Here is an 8,095-nt window from a genome sequence, read left to right as displayed (position 1 = left end):
GGGCTCAAAGATTACCCCGGAAGGAGACTGCAGCCATGAAATTAGGAGACGCCTGCTTCTGGAAAAGAGAGCCATGGTTAGCCTTGACCGCCTAGTAAAGAGCAGAGACATTAGTCTGCCAACCAAGATCCGTATAACTCGTGCTATGGTCTTTCCAGTTGTGATGTATGAATGCGAGAGTTGGACTGTGAAGAAGGCTGACCACCGAAGAATTGACGCGTTTGAGTTGTGTTGCTGGCGGAGACTCTTGAGAGTTCCTTGGACTGCCAGAAGGTGAAATCAGTAGATATTCTCGACCATGAACCCTGACTGCTCATTGGAGGGTCAAATTCTAAAGTTAAAGCTCAGCTACTTCGGTCATCTGATGAGAAGAGAGGAGTCGCTGGAGGAAGATTTGATCTTGGGAAAGGTTGAGGGTCGTCGAAGAAGGGGTACGCAGTGAACGCGATGGTTGGATGGCATCTTAGAGACGCTGCAGATGAAGCTATGTGATGTTAGGAAGATAGTGAGAAATCGGAAAGCGTGACGTGACATGGTTCATAGGGTCACAAAGAGTCGGACACGACTGAACGACTGAGGTGAATTACGCACACCCGCACACCACACAGGCGCCTTGCTTTTCGCCTCCATCGAAAAGTGCTCGCCGTGGCCAGGATTCGATCCCGCATCCTTAGGTACAGCAGTCGAGCGCCCTAACCACTGTGTCATTGCGGCGGGGCGTGCTGTTATTTTCGTACTAGGGTTAGGTAAACGAAAATAAATACGACGAACTCGTGTTTTCTTCTCTTTTTTTTTTTTCATCGCACATAATTGTCCCCAAGTAGCCTGAGAGAAAAAAAAAAAAAAGGGGAGCACTCCTCGGGAATGACGCCAGCCCGAAGACACAGTTTGTCACCACGACAGAAACGGAGCTACCGGACGCTCCAAGCTCGTTCAGTCCACAGGTTTGTGGACAGCGCGCCCGTGCCTCCTCGCGGGAATTCTTCACTCCTCGCCGTCCGAGCCACCGCTCAGAATCTGCTGGTAAGGTGGCTCCTCGGCATCCGTGTAATCTTCGTCTAGGTACTCTGAATCTATGTCAGATGCGGTCACGATGCTGTCCACGTCGTCGTAATCCTGTAGAGCTACCTCCGGAGTCTCGTCCGTACTGTCTTCCTCCTGTATGGTGACTATGACCCAGTCTTCGTCGTTCTCTGCGAAGCAATGACACTTTTTAAAACCAACGGTGATTGCAATAACCTTCTTCCGTTACTCCTACTCAAGAAAAAACTGGACAGCTTTGCAAGCACACATTACGGCGTGTAGCTGGGAAATTGTCGAGTCCGCCCTAGCGGCCGTTAACCAAACTGTAAGAAGCACTGGCATTTGTGTTCCGTCCCTCGGTACAGCCTCATAACTGCGGTGGGAACATTTTCAGTTATTCACAGACGGGGTTTTTAGTGTTCTTACGTCACCCTGCAAAGCTACCACACAAATATGCCCTGGCCGTGGGGCGAGTGGGGCAAAAGAACGTTAAAGCCGCTAGTCGGATAAACTGTGCTGATGCCAGATCAGGAGCTTCAATGTGCGGTAACAGTAAGGGTGCAGTTGCTAATGTGGCATGGCGGGAAATGAACACGCTGACGTTAATGTTAGGCTGGCTCATAGTGACAATGCTTTATTCAAAGAGAATTCGCACAGACCGACTTTTCAGCCTTGCCAGCGCATTGAATGCAAGCTGCCATGCAGCTGCATTGGTAGAACGTCGCCATCTACAGGAACGCATATTCAGGCTTTATGCATGTTTACGATGTCGTAAACACCATTTAAAGCTCTTTGTGCGACGACAAGGAAACCTACACCAACGGTTACGCCGTTTGGTCCTGTGCTGCGGGGAGCAAAAGTGGTGTACAACGCCCAATTGGTGGCAGAGCTCGCTAAAGCCGCACAACACATCTCCCGACTGCATCTGAGTTCAAAAGCCTCCTTATCTGCAGGCGTATCAGATTCCTCATTTCGATGTGTCGTGCTTCTGATCGGTGAATTGTAAAATGGCGCCGCAGGAGCGCCAAACGTGTGCAGCTATACGCCTTTGCTGATATCAGGTGAAACGCTGCTGACGCTAGCGCTCTGCCTGCGTGACTGCGTCCACGACCAAAAACAATGCGTTGCTTAAGGCGAGCGCAAATAACTAATGTACTCTCTGCAGGCTTTATAGAGTCCATAAGTCATCAGTTTGGTGAGAAGCGCTCGTGCCTGTGGCAAGACGATCGAAATTTGTGAATTGATATTTCGAATTTTTTTTTGTTTTAGTTAGCACAGTCGACTTCTTCGTGAAGAATAGATGTACACGCGAAATGTATTGCATGAAAGGCGTGCCGCATTCAAGTGCGTCTCCTTTTCATTTCGGCATGTGTCTTCTGAATAAGTTTCGTGAGCAAGAGTATTCGCCGAGACGCGAGATAGTCTTGCGCTTTTCAGTTTCGCTCTAAGAAACCGCCGCGGAACGATCCCCCCCCCCCCCCCGCCCCCCATTTTTTTGCGCACTGCTTGCGCAGTCTTTGCAGAGCTGCATCTGATGTTTGAAATAGAGTATGGCAATATTGATGTGCGGCTACTGCCTATTTCGGTGTCATGTCTAGGTCACGCAATAAAGAGAAAAAAAAAACGTCACTCATGGGGCTGCTACCGCGCCGCGGAGTTCTGACGAGGCGGAGAGCTACACTTCAAACCGAGCGAACTGACATACTCGTCGATGTAAAAGGGCCCCATCCTGGCTCTCTCGCTCCCGGATGGCCTCGCTTCATATCATTGCATTCGAGTTTTCCTGAACTCTGCAGGTGGCTGGGGGTTTCATACCACTATTACTCCCGACACTACTTAAACACATGAAATAGTACCTGCACAAGAGAAGAATTAAGCCTAACACGAGTTATTGCCTCGTTAAGCGAAAATTCGCTGCAATTTCCCAGCGTTCTGATTACACTGATGCGCGGCGGGCACTGCAAGCTACCTTCAGAAACGGACTCTCATCCCCTCACCAAGACCAATTTCTTTGGCGTCAGGGTGACACTCACTGGTGGCTGATGCGTGAAGAAAGCGGTTCTCATGATTTCATGTAAGACTGGCCTAGATACTTGCCTATGACACCCGCAGACATAGGAAATAGCCTATAGAAGAGCGTCAGCCTGTGACTTCCGTATATGCAGTGGCGCTGGCAATAGCAATGACTTTTGGCAAAAGCTCGGGCCGTTTGCATTGGAGGCGCAGCGCTTGCTGTGTTTTCGAGATCATTTCATGATATTCCGGCTAACTGCGGGGCGTTGGCTGCGCCGCGAGTCAGAAGAAAGAAAATGGCAGCTGCTTTCATTAAGGTCGTTGCGGTCGGATAAAGGTTAAAGCCAGCGCAGCGGAGTGGACAATTTAGTCGACCACACCTTCGGCGACTGATCGCTTTCTCGCGGTTAGCGTACGTTGCACTTTTACATTGAAACGTCATCATACCGTTCCCGCCTCTAAATCCTCGTGGTCGCTCTTCAGCCGCTCCGCGCATAGCGCAAGAACAAGCGCTTGGTACGTGTCAGGGACCGACGGGCACAAGAGATTAGCGCGGGCCCCGATGGAACACTGTGGCGAACGCATAATATTGGCACTGTACTCCTGACGAAAGGCGGGTCATGACAGGGCCGCTCTGTTCTTTTTTTCCTTTTTTTGTTTTTTTTTTTGTACACCGGGTTGAGCGCGGTCTCGACCTCGCGGGGGCAGGGGGTACGCTCATTCAATGGAAGCGCCCAACGTGACCTTAAGAGTTCTGCCTTTCCTTTTGTGTTTATGAGAGAGAGGGTTAGGTCCTCTTAAAGTTGAAGGGGGCGCTGGACGTCGGACCAAACCAATCAGGTTGAAGCTGGTTGTGATTGGTCGATGCGGAAATTAGGGCTGGACCTAGGGGGTTAAAACCGAGCCCGAGGGCATGGTCCAGCGTTCCGGACTAGGTTTTGCTGCTCGGCATCGTCGGCTATGGCGAGGTGGGAATATTTCCCTTTTAGCTGGTTCCCACCTGTATCTCTGCTTTAAATGTTGTAAATATTTTCTGTGTGTATAAAATTCTGTTTTCTTCTCCTTCTCGTCAACTCCTGCGCTCAAGTCTTCGCTCATACCGTCTCCGACGAGGCGTCTCTGGCGCAAGGAACTTCCGCTGCAACACGGTACACCGTCTCTGACGGTGCACCCCTGGCGCACAGGGCTACAGAACCACCAACAAAACTTCACTGTATGGTTTGTTCTAAACGTAGGTTTAGATCCCCCACCCCCCCGTCAAAAGCAGATAAACCCTGATGACAGATCCCATTCACCTGCGCTTTTGCCTGAGTTTCTGTTCGTACAGAAAAGGACCATAAAAATGCTGCCAATTTCCTTCAGCAGTATCACCGAGCCGTTATAAGCGCGATGTGCCCGAAACATCGTTGGACTTGTGAAGCAGCACGCTTTTCTGTTTTCACATTCGCGAGTTTCGCGATTCATCATTGGTCCTAGAAAGCCAATAAATGTCGCTAGGATCTCGACAAAGTCACGCAGCGCTATTTAACAGGTTATATGAATTTTCTTTATTGGTTCAGGACCCGATGGATTAACACATAAAATATCCAGTTCCACTGATCACGCAGGATAACTATGGTATTAAACACCGTGCCACCTCATGAGCGATGTTAAAGAGCAACTGTTCGCTGGCCTCGTGCGTAATCCACCGAGCACGGTCGCCGAGCTTCTTGTGGAAGCTGTCACAATGGAGAGGATGCTCCAGAAGCGGTCTGCCACCTACGACAGGCCGGTGCTCGCTGCTTCGGTTGCGGAGCCGCTTTCGGCCTTCGGGGCCACCCCGAAGCTACGCGACATCATCCACTCAGTTTTACGCGAAGAGCTCCAGAAGTTTGTCGGTGCTCCCCAGCCGATAGTTGGCTCTATAGCTAGCATTGTCCGCGAAGAGCTTCATGCGTTGAGGCCTTCGGTAGCGTCCGCTGATCCGCCACCTTTTCCCAATGAGTACCTACGTCCAGCTTATGCAGATATGGTGCGACGCCCTGCGCCTGCTTCGACGCCATTACAGCCACCCGATCAAGGCTCATTGTATTCCGCACACACTGAGCCGTACGTCGACAACCGACGACCACCCTAGCAGAAGGCGGACCTGTGGCGCGCCCCAAATCGCCAGCGCCTGTGCTTCCATTGCGGGGAACCAGGTCATCTCTATCGTCAGTGCCCCTATCGACACCTGGGTCTTCACGGATTTTCTATCGACGTGCGTCGCCCTCCAATAGGCCAACGACCCCGTGATATTGAGGACTATTTAGCTCAGCAGCACATGGCGCCAACTTCCCAGCGGCAGTCACGCTCTCCGTCCCCACGACGACCATCGCCGCAGCCCAGATCCTTCTGGATGGCGCTGCGACGGTCGCCAAGTCCCCGCCGGGAAAACTAAATACAGCAACCTTCGGGGGCGAGGCCGCTTGCAATCGACGTTACGAAGACCCCCCTGAGAACGAGACCTGTGAGCGATCGCGATTTTACGGCACCGACGAAAGTTCCTACGCATGATGATCGATTTTTTCTGAACATACCCGTGGTTCTCGACGGCTATGAAGTTAGCGCATTGGTGGACACTGGTGTTGATTTTTTGATTATAAGAGGGGAGCTAGCGCTTCTCCATAAAAATGTAATGACACCACGGTCTGGCAGGCAAATTCGCACCACTGGCGGACATGTCGTAACTTTTAGTGGCCTGTGCACGGCAAGTGTTCAAATTCCCAGCACCACGTTCATTGTAAGCTGCCTTGTTATACCTGACTGCTCCCGGGACTTTATCATTGGTATTGATTTTCTCCGGGAGTACGGAGCTAATATCGTTCTCCAGAAGCGTATGATTTATCGAGTATAAAAAATTCAAAACAACTGAGAAGGATGCAAAATAAGCTGGATACGAAGACGCGTATTTGAGTAAACAATTTTCGAGTGTATTAAAATGGCTCAGATGAGTGAGAATAATTTTCGCTTCAACCTAATGGAAACCGTTTGCATTTGCGCGCATGCATCCCTTCTGTTAAAACCAAGAAAGCAAGATGAGAGCATTCTGACGGACATTTAACCTGTGAATGGGCCTGACCAGTCCCGCAAACTTCTGTTTCACCAAGCAGATGAAAACATTTTGCCCGTGCAATAGATGACGCTACAAACAACTAAAATATCGTGTTCTTCTTACTCAAAGAAACTGTATGACTTTGGTTGCCGGTAATACTCTACGTTCTCTAGAGTGAAAGCGCTTGCAAAAGCAGAAAGCTTTTCAAAAAGTTCGTCATATGAAACAGATCTTTCCAGCCGATCATGGCGTCATCCTCGTCCTTGCATGGGCTAGGAATAGGCTCGGAAGTTTACGAGTGTATACGACTAATACTAATACCTTGTCTTCTCGTTTTCATTTAATTTAATCAGTCAATTTTACAGCCACCAACTCGAGCCGCACTATTGTTTCCACGGAAATGCATCACTATCCGTGATAATTGCAGCTGGCGAATAGGCTGAAAATTGTAAAACTACTCTCCAGACAAAAACAGAAACATTTATTGACACAAAATACGTTCAGTTTTCGAAATATTTTCACACGCGAATTCGTTTCGATGGCAGCGTCGCTTGGCGCAGTGTAGGTACGCCGCGTTTTTACCTACTCCCCATGTCGCTGCCGATCGATGTGCCACATTTGTTTACAAACATGACGCTTGTCTATAGACCCTATTCGATATCAGGGTAAGCAGGCAGCAGTTGTGGCAACCCTGTATTGTGGAGACGTCATTATGTAGGGCGGTTCGAAACTAAAAGCACACAAAAATTTGCTTCCGACGTGTTGACGCCGGTCTACCGGCCTCCTCCCCGCTGCGCGCCACTCATAAGCCGGACACTTGAGGCGCCGTATGCAACGCCGTCCAACCAGAGCTCGGACGTCACCGACGCTGTATCATGATTCGCCGTAGGCCCCTCTCTCTCTCTTTCTTTCTCCGTCTCCGATATTGCTTTGTGTGTGCCATGGTTGCCAGTAAGGCTGCACTCACATCAACTGAATAAGCTCTATACGCAGTAGCGTCACTAGGGTGGTGCTGGGGTGTGCACTACACCAGGTGCCCCGCTCAGAGGAGCGCTGCTGGGGAGTGAGAGGGGGGGGGGGGGAGGGGTAATGGCAACAAATTACCCTGCGAAAATTTGTAAAAATGCGCGGGATGCCTGTCTTCAATACGAAGCAAGTCTCCGATGATTACGGGCTGACAACAAAAACGAAGAACACAAGAGAAATGGGCAGGAGCGGACTTTTGCCAAAGTAGAGGTGGTTTAAGGCAAACAGTGAAAATAAAATGTATTGAAGACAATTAACATGCTGCATTATGTGGATCTGAATTTTCCTCTCACAACAACAGATGCTACGTCCGCCGTCACCGAGCTGCGAACTACCGTTTTGCGTCTGAATATATATATCGTTGGTATGGCCTCGGTACTCGCTGGCAACGGTCTGGATGCAGGATACAGCTTGCAGCATGCTGGCGAAATGGAGATGTTCGAATTGAAATGTAAAGAATCTCAATGGGAAGTAGAATTATTTTACCTGTGTATGTCACAGTTCGTGGCGAGTGAAAGGCTCTGCAGGGTACTGACCGTTTAGGGGAGATTGAGTCAGCTCAAGGGGCATTTCTCTCTCAACTGTCATTATGAGACCGCACTTGACACGACCACCGTCTTAATATTGCCGCATAGAAGAGGACGCAAAAGATGACTGGGAACAAAAGCGCGAGCCTGGAAGAAGAAAGAGGAAGCTTGAGCGCAAGACTCGTTCCAGTCGACTATTAAAACCTTCTTATCTTAGGCCCTCCTTGGCGTTCTTTCGAGACGTGACAGTGGTGGAGGTGCTGGGGTATGCATAAGACTCCTTCCGGCAGTCCACAGTGGATCCCAGACATCGACACGCTGGTGCATCGCGCTAGCCGCCACCTTTTAGGCCTAGCCCCGGAGTTCAGCCATCTGCCGAACGACTCTTGAAACGCCCAAGTTCATCAGGTCTCCCAAGCCATGGCACATCCCA

Source organism: Amblyomma maculatum, unplaced genomic scaffold (assembly GCF_055883805.1).
Source record: "Amblyomma maculatum isolate TAMU_Amacu unplaced genomic scaffold, ASM5588380v1 scaffold_13, whole genome shotgun sequence".
Taxonomy (NCBI): Eukaryota; Metazoa; Arthropoda; class Arachnida; order Ixodida; family Ixodidae; genus Amblyomma; species Amblyomma maculatum.
The sequence above is the reverse complement of the archived record's forward strand: the minus strand, read 5'-3'. Positions refer to the sequence as shown.